Genomic DNA, 12372 nt, shown 5'->3' on the forward strand with positions numbered 1-12372 from the left:
AAGTGAGTGGTCTCGCTCTTGCCGAGAACTGACCCGAGATGGAAACTCTTTCCTTGTCCTTTTTCCAGAAGAGCATTCTTTAGCAGCAGCCTCACTCCGACTGATCCCACTCCAACCGCCAGTAACACACAGCCAGAATCCTCACCACAGTACACACACACACACACACACACACACACACGCACACACACACACACACACACACACACACACACACACACACACACACACCCGAAACCCAGACCCTGGACACGAACATTTTGCAGGCATTAGAATGAGTGAATTATTTAAACTTGAGGAAAAGTTTTCATTTTCTAAACTCTAAATTCACAACAACAAAAAAGATTTCAAATCTTAGAGCCAACATGGTGAGGCCACATTTCCAATGACCCGAAAGGAATTCAATAAATATTTATCAAATTCAAATCTCTGTCTGTTTGCCATTTCAATGGCGCATTTAATTATAAACATGCTTTCTGGAACTCATCAGACCCCAAACAAGCAACTGTATTTGATGCATTCAACATAATTTCCGGCAAAAATACAATTTCTGCCTCTTCGATTCTGCAGTCCAGAATAAAGGTTGGAATTAAACTCATAACCCTTTGAAAAATAGGCACCATGTTCTACACTCGCAGCTACAACACTCCCTTCCTTGGGGCAAAATGTTAGGAATTACTTGGAACGCAGCCACCAATGAGCAGCCAGCTTTCAAGCTTTCAAGCTTTCATATCACAAGAACTGTAAAGTTGTGAATAATGGTTTGGGCTCAGAGTTTTTCTGCTTTTTTGTTATGCACAATTGCCAGGAAAAAGAAAGCCGTCCACAGTGTAGCAAACAGGTACGGTTTCCAACCAGACGGCTGATGAATGCTGAAGGTTTTCTGATCAAAGATTCCCATTATAGGCAGGGCAGCGTGCCTTGTGCAAGGCTGACTTGCATCTTGGAGATTAATTTAAGCTGCTTTCCTTGTGGGCTGCATAAAAAGTAAAAAAAAAAAAAAAAAAGGAGGGAGTGCTGTTTTTTTTTTTTAATGAGTAGCAGCCAAAACAGCTGAGGTTTCAAGGTGGAGGGAGAGCAGGAGAGACATCGGGGAGACATTAAGAAATTATAGAGGGCGAATGTTTGCTGAGGATGTGTCATGGATGCTAATGTAGAAGCAGATGAAATTCACAGTTAGTGGCTTTCATTCATCTTGAAAGCACAGGCCTTTATTTGAAATTCACATTTTGTCTATGTTTTAAGTATATTTCAGCATATTTCTTGGACTTTGAACTGCTTTGATGGTGTTTGCAGTTAATGCAGACTCAACGCTTCTTCTATGTTTCCACAACTCCTTCAATACAATGAAATGCTGTAGTTTCTCTGACATATGTTCTTCTTCATCACTAATTGATTGCAATTGATTGTACTGAACTTTTTATTTATTGGTGTAAATATTGCATTCATGTTATGGAGGAAGGAGGTATAGTTTTCGCTCTTTCCTGCGTTAATAATGTAGAGCCTTCACTTCATCAAGACGGTTGTATAATTACAGAGTTGGTTGTGTAAATACTGCGAGGCACCATATCCATTAATTTTGTGTGCAATTACTTTGACTGTGGCTGTTTTTAAGCATTTCCGTACTATTAAGTGCCAAGTCAGATCTGTGTTTCTGAGATGTAACTTGGATGTTGATAACAGCTCGATTTATAAGTTTAAAAACGTGTAATTAGGGCAACTACAATATGACATAAACGCAACAAATTAAAAGCCTTACTGCAGCTGAAACAGAATAATCCTGCTCTGTCATTGAACGACAGAATAACAAAGTACAATACATGCACATATTGAATAAATTCCCATTTCTATTTATGATTATAAAGCAGGTCTAAGTGCTATATAAATGCCATAAAAGCATCGAAATGCTCATTCCTCAGAGAAAGGGACAAAGCTCATATTCACCAACTGTGCCGTTTGGACAATCCATTTAGACTTCTATAAGTTTGTGACGTCACAAACGCAAGCTCATGTCATCAGCACAACCCGCTGTACAACATTTTAAGTGAAAAAAAGAAAGAAAAGAAGCCACAACACAATAGTGTATGGTCAGTAGTTTGATGGAAGGTTGGTATCAAACAAGGTGTTAGTAGATTGTTAGAATATTGTTGTTTTTCCATTTCCAAATAGAGCACCCCAATGTTTCTATTGGCTGATTGCGCGACGTTAAACAAACGTGAACTCTGTCACTGCACCGACACAGGAAATGTATTCGTCACGTTGGCTTGTTTTGAAGAAAGGAGGAGAACCCCAGCGTACCTTTACTTGTCTATAATATTAAAGACAGCCATTATTTGAAAACCAACGATCGGCAACTAAAGGTCAACAGGATTAGGAGTGCACACAGACTGTGTATCCATAGGACACACATCACACTGCAAAACATACTTGCACACAGCCGGCGCAGACTCCGCCCCCAGCAGTTCAGTGATTGGCCTACTTACAGTGCAGGGCAGTGCACTGGCATATTTGAATACAGGGAAACAGAAAGGGAGGAATGGACAGGGAGGAGGAGGAGGAGGAGGAAGAGGAGGGGAAACAGAGAGGGGGGCGGTGCAGTAGTTTGTCCCCTCGCTCTCTCTCTCTCTCTCTCTCTCTCTCTCTCTCTCTCTCTCTCTCTCTGCCGGGTCAGGATGGAAAGGCTTACACAGGCAGGGGAGGAAACATGTCATGAGAGGTGATGACACAGCCACGGAGACGTATCCACATCCTCACTACTGATTCCCAAGTTCACCGCTCCCTGACGCTTCTTTGCCGCCGCCGCTCCTGCATCCCACAGGAGAGAGAGAGAGCCCGAGACAGCTGCCGCTCTTTCTCCACCACCTCCCTTCCTCTTTCTCTCTTTTTCACTTTGTTTGTGGACGATGGGATTTTAATCATGTGGAAGGTAAGAGGAGGAGGATGAAGAGGAAACGGGAGCTGGTTTTGTTGTCTTTTGCACACTGTATAAATGATGGTGATGGTGGGAGAGAGTGGGGGGGGGGGGAGAGAGACTTTCTCAGTGGGAGTTTAGTGCTCTTCTTAGTTTACTTAAGTCTGCGAGTCCCTGGGGGATTCCCGCATGCTTCCACCCTCCGTCTCAACTCCCGACTGTACTCCCAGTGGAAATGAGGAGTGGAAGCATTGAGTGCCAGCATTACTGGAATGATAATGATAGAGCAGTGGCTTTTGGACTCAGCCAATGAGTGTTGTGGAGCCATCTGTCTCTGTCACATGAGCAGAAACAGTTGCTGAATATACTTTAAAAACAAGGAGTCGTGCTTTTATCACACAGCGTGCATGATTATGAATGAATTATTTATTTCCTAAAATGTGTCCTTTAAGTTCTGACCAAATCCAGCTTTGCAAAAACTTATTTATTTATTTTTTGGTAAAATGTTGGATTGAGGTTCACTAGTATCGACTGTGACACTTTGGATATTGACCAAAGAAAGCACACTAAATGTGTGTGTGTGTGTGTGTGTGTGTGTGTGTGTGTGTGTGTGTGTGTGTGCGCGTGGGTTTACATCGCGTGTGAGTCTGTTTTTTTGTGACCCAATTTCAAAGAGCCACTGTGTTTTGGTGGTTGCTTGAAGCCCGACACATAAAGACAGGAGACAGTGCCTTAAGGGATGCTTGAAATGTGTGTGTGTGTGTGTGTGTGTGTGTGTGTGTGTGTGTGTGTGTGTGTGTGTGTGTGTGTGTGTGTGTGTGTGTGTGTGTGTACTTGAGTGCTGGAAGTGTGTGTGAGTGGCTTTAAAGGTTCTGAATGTTTTTTTTTTTGTTTTGTTTTTTTTCATTTAAGTGTAAAGGGGGATGGAGGGGAGCGGACATGTTTATCCGGATGGCACTTTCTACTAAATATGTCTGTGTTTTTGACTCCATAAAAACATACCTTTATGATTATATATCCTCATGCAGGTCATGCTACTGTGCCTTCTACATATTAATCCTCAATTCATTCTGGTACAACTCGCTCATTGTGTGTTTTTATGAGCCCCTCCTACCCCCCAGAGGTCAGGTTATTTAATTCCACCGCATCTCCTGTGTGCCGAGGCGTGTTCAGCACGTATCAGTGCATGCGCGTGTGAACGTGGGTGCCCGAGCGTGTGTGCGACAGCTGGCCAGCGCAGCCTCAATGCTGCTACTGATCCTTCTCACCTGCTATGGGTCACTGGGATCAAGGAAATCCAGGATGATTGTTTTGATCTGCCAGACAATGGGAGACTCAAGGACGGGAGGCAATTGTGTACTATAACCGCAGCTTACAGTGTTAACTCAAGGAAAGATTCGTGTAACCTTTGATCAAGCCAAACAAATACGTTAAATAGAAGTACAAGCAACTTTTATGGCAGCTGTCTTTGGTTTTAGTCAAAACAAATCTAAATCTTTGTTCATAAAGTTTTCCAGAAGAGCTTTAAACTGTTGTACTAAATGATCTGTTTTTATCTGTTGTAAATGTGGACACCATATATCGTTCTTTGTACTAAAAACAGCTTCATTTATCTTTGAAGACACAGACAAGGACATACAGACAGGCTTTGTCTGAAGGCTGGTTTGTAGTTGTCACCATGTCGACCAATATAGCAACAATAGCTTTGTTGCTGTTTCTTTTTCCTGTTTCCCCTGACATGCTTCAGTGCGTCATTGTCAGCCAGAGCAGCCTTGAGAAAAGTATCTTAGCTTTCAGATCCTGCTTTTTTTTTTTTTCTCCCTCCTGCTACCTGAAGATTGACTGTGGGAACTATGTAGACAAATATAGGAGAGGCCAGTGTTTTCATCTCTTTTCCTGTGTGGGACACGTCTTTCAGTTTGTGTCAACATAATTGAAGGGTAAGGTGCAGTCTTGATCTTACTTTACTTTGAGATCACAAGACGGAAAATGGTTTCAGGAAAGCTTTGCTGCCTGTTGCTGATAGAATTAGCCTCCAATGTTCCCCCCGAAATATCCTGTTATCTCGCAGGCGTGTAGCTTACATGATAAAAATGGTGAGGTATAGCTCATGAGACTATTATCTCTCCCTAATTGGTTAATTTGATCTTCAAAGCGTCAGCAGTCGCCCACTTCAGATGCTTGAGGGGCAAACTGCTAATTGCTATCTAAACATCCTTGAACAGGGACAAAGACATAATAGAATATATATATATATAATCTTTTCCTTTTTTCTCTCTCTCTCTCTCTCTCATTCTCTATTTCCACTCCAGATCAGTTCATTTCATCCAGGCCAGTGCATTCTTTAATCACCAACCGAATAAGATGAGAGTGCAATGTTGCCATGGGAACTTCACAAACTGTGACAATGAGCACAATTGGTTCAGTGAGACTTGGCAGCTTGTGCATTCCTGTGGAGAGGATAAGTGGTTCCTCAAACTTTTTTACTCCGCAGTTGTCATAAGCCTTCACAATGTGTGGCAGTGTGGCGTTACCCAAACAATTTAACATTTGAATCACTTCTCTTACTAAATTCTTTTAAAAACAAAGGCAATAAAACAGCAGATTTTTTTTTTTGGTTGCTAAATGCACACAGGAAGGCAAAATTATGCAGGACAAGGAACTGCCAATAAAACTGTCCAGAAATGTGACAAAAGCAAACTAAGTAACTGAAACCGGTAATTTGTCACTGAAAACTATGACATCCTTTTATTTCCACATTGAAGATGAGATGAAAGCTGAACAAAAAGTAAATATGATGAAATATTACTTGTTTCATCAAAACATAAAAGAACTAAATGAATGAACAGGCCATTCAATGAATTGCTGTTCTAAAGTCGTATTCAATAACCTGCATGAACCCCATGCTCTAGCCTTGTACCTGATTGGTAAAATATTTTTGAGAAGTTGATTTAGCTACTTAAGCTGTTTCACTATTTGCATTAAGTACTGTTATTTCTCTGTCATTACTGGTGCAGATTATGGCCGAAAGTAATCTAAAATCCACAGGGATTTAAACACGATGCAACAAAACTGGGACAAACTATGACAACATGTAGGCAGCATGGTGACATTTCAGAAAAAGGAAGACAACACAACCAACATAGGCTATGGATGTAACATTTAAGTTTAGTAAGCTATCCCTCTTACAGCTGTCGGATGGAAGGTTTGGGTTTCAGATACAACATCTGGAGCCAACAGGTCAATTTCTACTCGAAAAATGAAATGAGCATTTCAAGAGCCAAGGACCAACACTTCCCCAATTATGCTGGTGGAAAATACCATCGACAGGCTTACTGGTCCCTTGTTATCATGGTAACAGCAATAGAAATGTGGTAACATTGCGAAATGATAACAGTTCGATTAATTTGAGGGAAAGTTACGTTTGTCAAATGAGTCAAAATAAGTCAATGTTAAGGTTTGGTTGCAGACAAGATAGGAGCAGCGATCTCCTTGGTGAAAAGTCTGATGTTTGCTCATCCAATCACCGTCGACATCCTCCCAGTCACTCAGTAACATGACTTCCTTTATTGCTGGATCTACTTCTCTTCTACTGAAGAGATTCAATCTGTTGTATAACTGCAGCGCACAATGACATGGACAAGGTCAAACATGTGACAACAATTACACTACAATTTCACAGACAAAAACTAGACGAAACAGTTTTTGCTGATGAAAACTAGACTAAAACAGATGAAATTACAACAATTTGATGGAAGCTGAGACACATTTTCCTCAAAAGATCAAAAATCGAGGTGGCAAAATCAACACTGCTTGAAAATCCTTAATAAAACATGACCTTTACAGTTCCTGCTTGAAAGCAAAATCCTCAGTGATTCTGTGAGCGTGCTACCTGGCAAATATTTCACAACCTTTCACAGGTGTCAGATATGTCTGGGTGCGAGGTGTTTTTCTCCTCAGATACAGAGTCAGAGGACACGTCGCGGCCATTCGATATGTATCGAGGTCTTCGCTTAATCTGCAGCAGATCGGCAGATGTTAAAAAGTCAGATCACATCATTTTAGAATATCCGTCACTCGAGAGGTCGCTCAAAGGTTCAATACGTTTTCTGACATTCTTACCTGTCGAATTTAGTGTAAACACAGATGATTAGAAGTCTCACTTTGCTCATACCCAAAACATGCAAGAGTTCAAAATCATGTATAATTGCTAACATATACTGAATCTGTCCATATGTTTGAGGTTATAACAGCAAGTGCGAGGTCACTTTAGGCATGCTGAGGTTAAACTGAGGTTAAACACAAAGAACCGGCTTTCTTGAGGAGCTCTAAGGTGATTAGATCACACTGTAAAAATCCTCGTTAGGCATTATTTTTTTGAAGCAAGACATCACGATGCAGAGAAAAATACAACTTCATGAAGCTCATGAATTATTTTTGCACAAGAAGGTTTCCCTTGTGTAAGTAAAACAAGACACAACACAAATTTAACTGGACAAAAGGAGAGTTTTGCAGCGTTACTCTTGACTGCCCTCACAAATTCTTTATGCACACTGCACTGCATGAGCCATGCAGATGCTGCATGCTTTGGCTTTATCCCAGTCATGCTGTGTTAATGCATGCACACACGAGCATACCTAATATTTGGCAACTCTCTGGGGCGGCTTTCATGTTGAAAACATTTCATTATCCAATCAAAGTTGCAATGATAATTTAGCACTTGAGGGAATAACCACAATTTAATCACTTTGATCTTCACGAGGCACATATTTGGAGGCAACTTTAAAGCATTATAGAATAATTGCAATCATGGAAGGAGGCATTAACTAAATTTGTGGTGTCTTGAGATGTAGCAGGGGGCTCAGGGAGGGCTCCGTCATTCAAAATGACATTCCAGAGGTTACGATTTTTTAAAATTTAAAACGCAGCCAATCTAACATTAAAAAAAGACATGTAAGTAAATGATAGACCAAATGGGTATGGAAATAAATTTGTGTCCGTGTGTTCAAACAACATTTTTTAATATTGAACAAATAAAAGTCATTGAAGCCAAAAAAAACCCCCAAAAAACTAATTTGGTCAGCGCCATCAAAGTATCGGCATTTGGTACCCAGTCCTATATGGGGCCATATTTGTTGGTAGCATCTTGACATGGATAAGTTTGTTGGTGCACTTCCATGAAAAACAACAACCATGGGGGCCTCCACTGGAAATGTCCTTACATTAAAGGTCTGCAATCATACCTTTCTTAGCAGCCACTCAAAAACTAATTCGCCAATGGGGATGCATCCCTAAAAAAAAACCTTCCCAACCAGAAGGTTTGTCTCAAAACTGCAAGCAAAAAGTCAGCACATACAAGAGAGCTGGCAGTGATGGCAAAAGCCTGATCAACGAGAAAGAAGCAGAGGAAACTGTAAGCAACATGACAAAGTATGAAAGAATAAGGAGACCAATACTCTTTCAAATTCCTTTGTTTGTTCAAATATAATGAGACAGATCCATTTCCATAGGTTTTTGCCATAAAGAAGCAACCTTGATAATTCTGATGAACTGCTTTATTCAAGCTACAGAAAGCACAAATGGGTGATAATAATGAGAGGATGTCAGAAAAGGGTGATGTTGATGCAGCCTCGGCTTTTCGCTAAAGGTAGGACAGATTAATACAAAAGTGAGAGTTGTGCCAGTCATGCGTGTGATGGTAGAGAATTTTATTCACCCTGATGAAATATGCCCTTGACAGCACTATACTTGTTTTTGTCCCCTATAATCTCTGACCCAAACATCACATCTAATTTCAGTGTACCCAATCTGGGTCACACAAGCAAGATCCCAGACCCTCCCCCCCCCCACACACACCCACACCCTCCTCCCCTCCCACACACACACACACACACACACACCAATCACAAATGTCACCCTTTATCATAATCACTAATAGCCTCGGCATCCCAGACTATGGCCAGCCAATCCTGTTAGGTGTGACTGACCGCTTCAAAACATGAAAGAACGCGATTGGTCACAGCCAGTATGGTAGGAAGCGGATTAGGGATCAACATGGCAGGGTTTCTGGAATCAGACAAAGACTTTATGTGTGTGTGTGTGTGTGTGTGTGTGTGTGTGTGTGTGTGTGTGTGTGTGTGTGTGTGTGTGCGTGTGTGTGTGTGTGGCCACTGTTAGTGTTGCTAACTTGTTAAAGATGCTGAGAATGCAGCCTCGCAGCGTAGAGGGAGAGGAAAGAGGAGGTGGAGGAGGAATGCAGAGATGAGACAGATTTAGAGATCTAATTCTCCTTTGAATGACATATCTAAAGCTCCGAGCTTTTCATTGCTTGTCTAAAAGTGGAGTTTGGACTTCGTTGGCCTGTTCATCTCCCAAAAATATATTTTTTCTTCCTCTGTCCTAATTGGACTTATGGCGCCTACACATGCAAGCAATGTTTTGGATTATATAAAATGAATACCTCCCTGTCCTTGTACTGCAAGATGTATCACATACTTCCTACAAGCAGTGCTTATAGGATAAATAACGGCAAGGAAACATGCATCACTCTTTCTGCATGGCTGCTTCAGTACCATTAAAAAAAAAAATCTATTTGCAGGGTCAAATTTGCGATGACACAGAAAGCATGACCCTGAAAAGACAAGGTGTTTTCAACGACTGTGCGGTTAAGGGGTTAATCTGTCATCAGCTATCTGCTACTGCTATGAAAGCAGATTATGTTTTTTTTTTTTTTTCTGAATATTAAATCCCATAAGGACGAAGGATGTTTAAAATTCTTTGAGAGATGGAGGAGAACAAGGTGTCAAATTGTTTAGATGTTGTTGAAACAGGAAGGATAGCGCTCCATGATTCACACACGCACAAAAAAAAGTAAATTATTTATTTCTTCCTAAAAAATGTGAATAATTGAGCATGGCTTCTTTTTTTGTGTGTCCCAATTGTGAAAGTAGTTGATGTTTGTGGGCTAAATTTTTACAATTTGACAAGCCACTACGAAGTAAAAGCTACGGTCACATCTTTTTCTGTTATATGATTATAGTTCTGAATAAAATTCCACATTGAATTTGGACCAGAGAACTCCTGAAATGTGACATTACAAAGGCGGACAGGCCAATATCATCATGTTTATGCTCAGCTTCAGATGCTTTGCCATCTTTGTCTTGGTTCTAACGTTCCGCTGTGTGTTTTCTCTATTTCCTGTCTCCTGCGAGCCAAAAAGAGAGAAATGGAACAGCACAATCATAAAGTGACTCACTGACTCACACACAGTGTATGCTGATTATGTGAGCCAGGTCAATGGGGATGACCTACTTCTCAGTTCTGCTCCGTGGACTGCCACAGTCGCTCACGTCAAATCAGTAAATGAACCCCTGCACCAAAAATGTGTTATTTGGGAGCTTCACAAAGGAGCGTTTTGGATGCTGACTATAATTATTGCACAGTGATTTCATGTCATTTCGTCGAAGTGATGTGGCCATGGAGTCTCTGCCCAGTGCCACGGAGAAGTGTATCTTTTTCAGCTCAATTTGTAAGGCGACGGTGGAGCTGAAATATTTGTTTTGTTAAAAAGCTAAAAATTTAAATGACATCAAAATTCCCTCAAAGTGGACTTTAAAGGACAAACTTTATAATAAAAACAGAAGAAGAGGAAACAGTGCTTGCTATAACAAGTACATCAGCATGATGAGCGCCCCCCATGTATTATGGAGAACTGTACCAGACTCTCCCTCTCGCCTCTGTTTTTGTCCCACGTCTCGCTCTTGTCGAATCAGTTTTTAGAGAATGGACAGAGAGAGCCCCTATGAAAATTTTAACAGCTTAAACTATGAGCGGAAGGGAAAGCTCCAACCTTCGTAGACCCAAAAGTTAATGAAAGATTTAGAAGTAGAGCGCAGACTAATGGGGCAGCCGGCCCAAATATAAACAGGAAGAGAGATCAAAAGTTGAAGGGGCTTTAATTTCTGAGAGGCTTTATTAGTTGTCCTCTCAGACACGTTTTCCAGGGCGTTAGTGGACATTCTTAAAAATATTTAATATTGATATTTTTTTCCTACTGCTGAACAAAAAACGCTCAGTTGCAAAAGGTTATCCGCTGACATTTAAGGATCAGAGACTATATAGAAGGTTTTGTTTTAAAATAAAAAACATCAGACCTTCAAGAGAGACATCAGAGCAATGACATTTGTACCCCACCAAATATATATTTTGGACTCTGGAAAGGAAGCAGGGTATAGGCATGTAAACTGATGGGAGCAGAAAGAGGGGAATGATAAAGAACACAAATGTCAATCTGATTCCTCGGAAACGAGAAGCATCACCACCGCAGATCCTCTAAACATATCATATCTATTGGATATCACATTGCTGTATCTGTATGGGAAAGGTCACAGGTATTACACCCGTACTCACAGTTTCACAGCTGTTTTAAAGTCAGGTTTTAGTCCAAGCAGTGCATTAAGTTTGAAGTTATGAAACCAACAAAACATGTTGTGGTATGCTTTTGAAAATAATTGGCTACATATTGTCTTCACCAAGTTGTGAAGTGTGGTCTATTTTCTTGCAAAGACTAAAATGTCACAATATTCAAATCTTATACTATGTGGTCATACATGACAACAGTATTGAATTGATAACGTGCCACAAGTCGTGTTTATGTTACAAACATGCAGAAGCTGCAGGGAAAAAGGAGGAGGAAGACGACTGTGGAGGATTCTTCTACCACTCCTTCAGCTTTGTATTGCCCCCCACTGAAGACTATTGGTACTGACGTTTCCGTGGTGCCAGCGCAGCAGACGAGCCTTTCACACACAGTGGCAGCTCTGACAGTCATGGGGCACCAAGTGATGGTGGGAAAAATAAACTCGGATTTTTTTCAGGTTCCTCCTCCACTCTGAATGGCATTTTTTTCCCCCTCCCTCACAGTCATGTTTTTCCTCTCAGCCTACAGTTTTCCCCTCGATTTCTTCGCTCCTCTTCCCTCTCTTCCTCCTTCTGTTCCTATCACCACCTCCTATCACGGTTCAACAGTGTCACCTATGGTGTGCTGAGAGGCATTTCACCCCATCTCACCTGCTGATTTGGATTTGTGTGACTTTGTGTTTCTACATGTAAGCACACATTTTAGTTTGTGTGTGTTTTATCTTTGTCAGAATGTGGTGGATTTATTCTCTTTATCTCTGAGTACCTCCAGGTTTCCTCCCTGTCAAGCAGTAACCTGTCAGAGCTCCATCACTGTCAAACCTCCGGGGCTTTGTCAGGATTGTTTTTTATTTCTTCCCTGTCTGCTATTTATGTTACTTGGCTGACAGCTGTGCGCAGGACAGGACTGTATTAAAAAAATATCCCTATACTTTTTCAACCGTACAATATTGCCTGAAATATGTTTTTAATCATTACTGTAAGCAAACATATCTGAGAACTTAAACCTGATCAATTATTGCCCTGTTAAATCAGCTGCAATT

At 41.0% G+C, this 12372-nt stretch overlaps 1 protein-coding gene across 4 annotated transcripts in view; it reads left to right on the forward strand.

Moving 5' to 3' along the window:
- The window catches only part of LOC138208484 (E3 ubiquitin-protein ligase Midline-1-like), a 54572-nt gene that overhangs the window by 14032 nt on the left and 28168 nt on the right, over nt 1-12372 (forward strand). Inside the window, exon 1 of one of the 4 annotated variants that reach the window (XM_069166370.1) lies at nt 2641-2926. The exons of the other annotated variants lie outside the window; for them this stretch is intronic. The gene's annotated coding sequence lies outside the window, so the exon portion shown is untranslated. Of the gene's footprint in view, nt 1-2640; nt 2927-12372 lie in introns of those variants that run through there. 4 annotated transcript variants of the gene reach the window in all.

Source organism: Embiotoca jacksoni, unplaced genomic scaffold (assembly GCF_022577435.1).
Source record: "Embiotoca jacksoni isolate LCO1_2020_lvr unplaced genomic scaffold, fEmbJac1.0.p SCAF_38, whole genome shotgun sequence".
Classification (NCBI taxonomy): Eukaryota; Metazoa; Chordata; class Actinopteri; family Embiotocidae; genus Embiotoca; species Embiotoca jacksoni.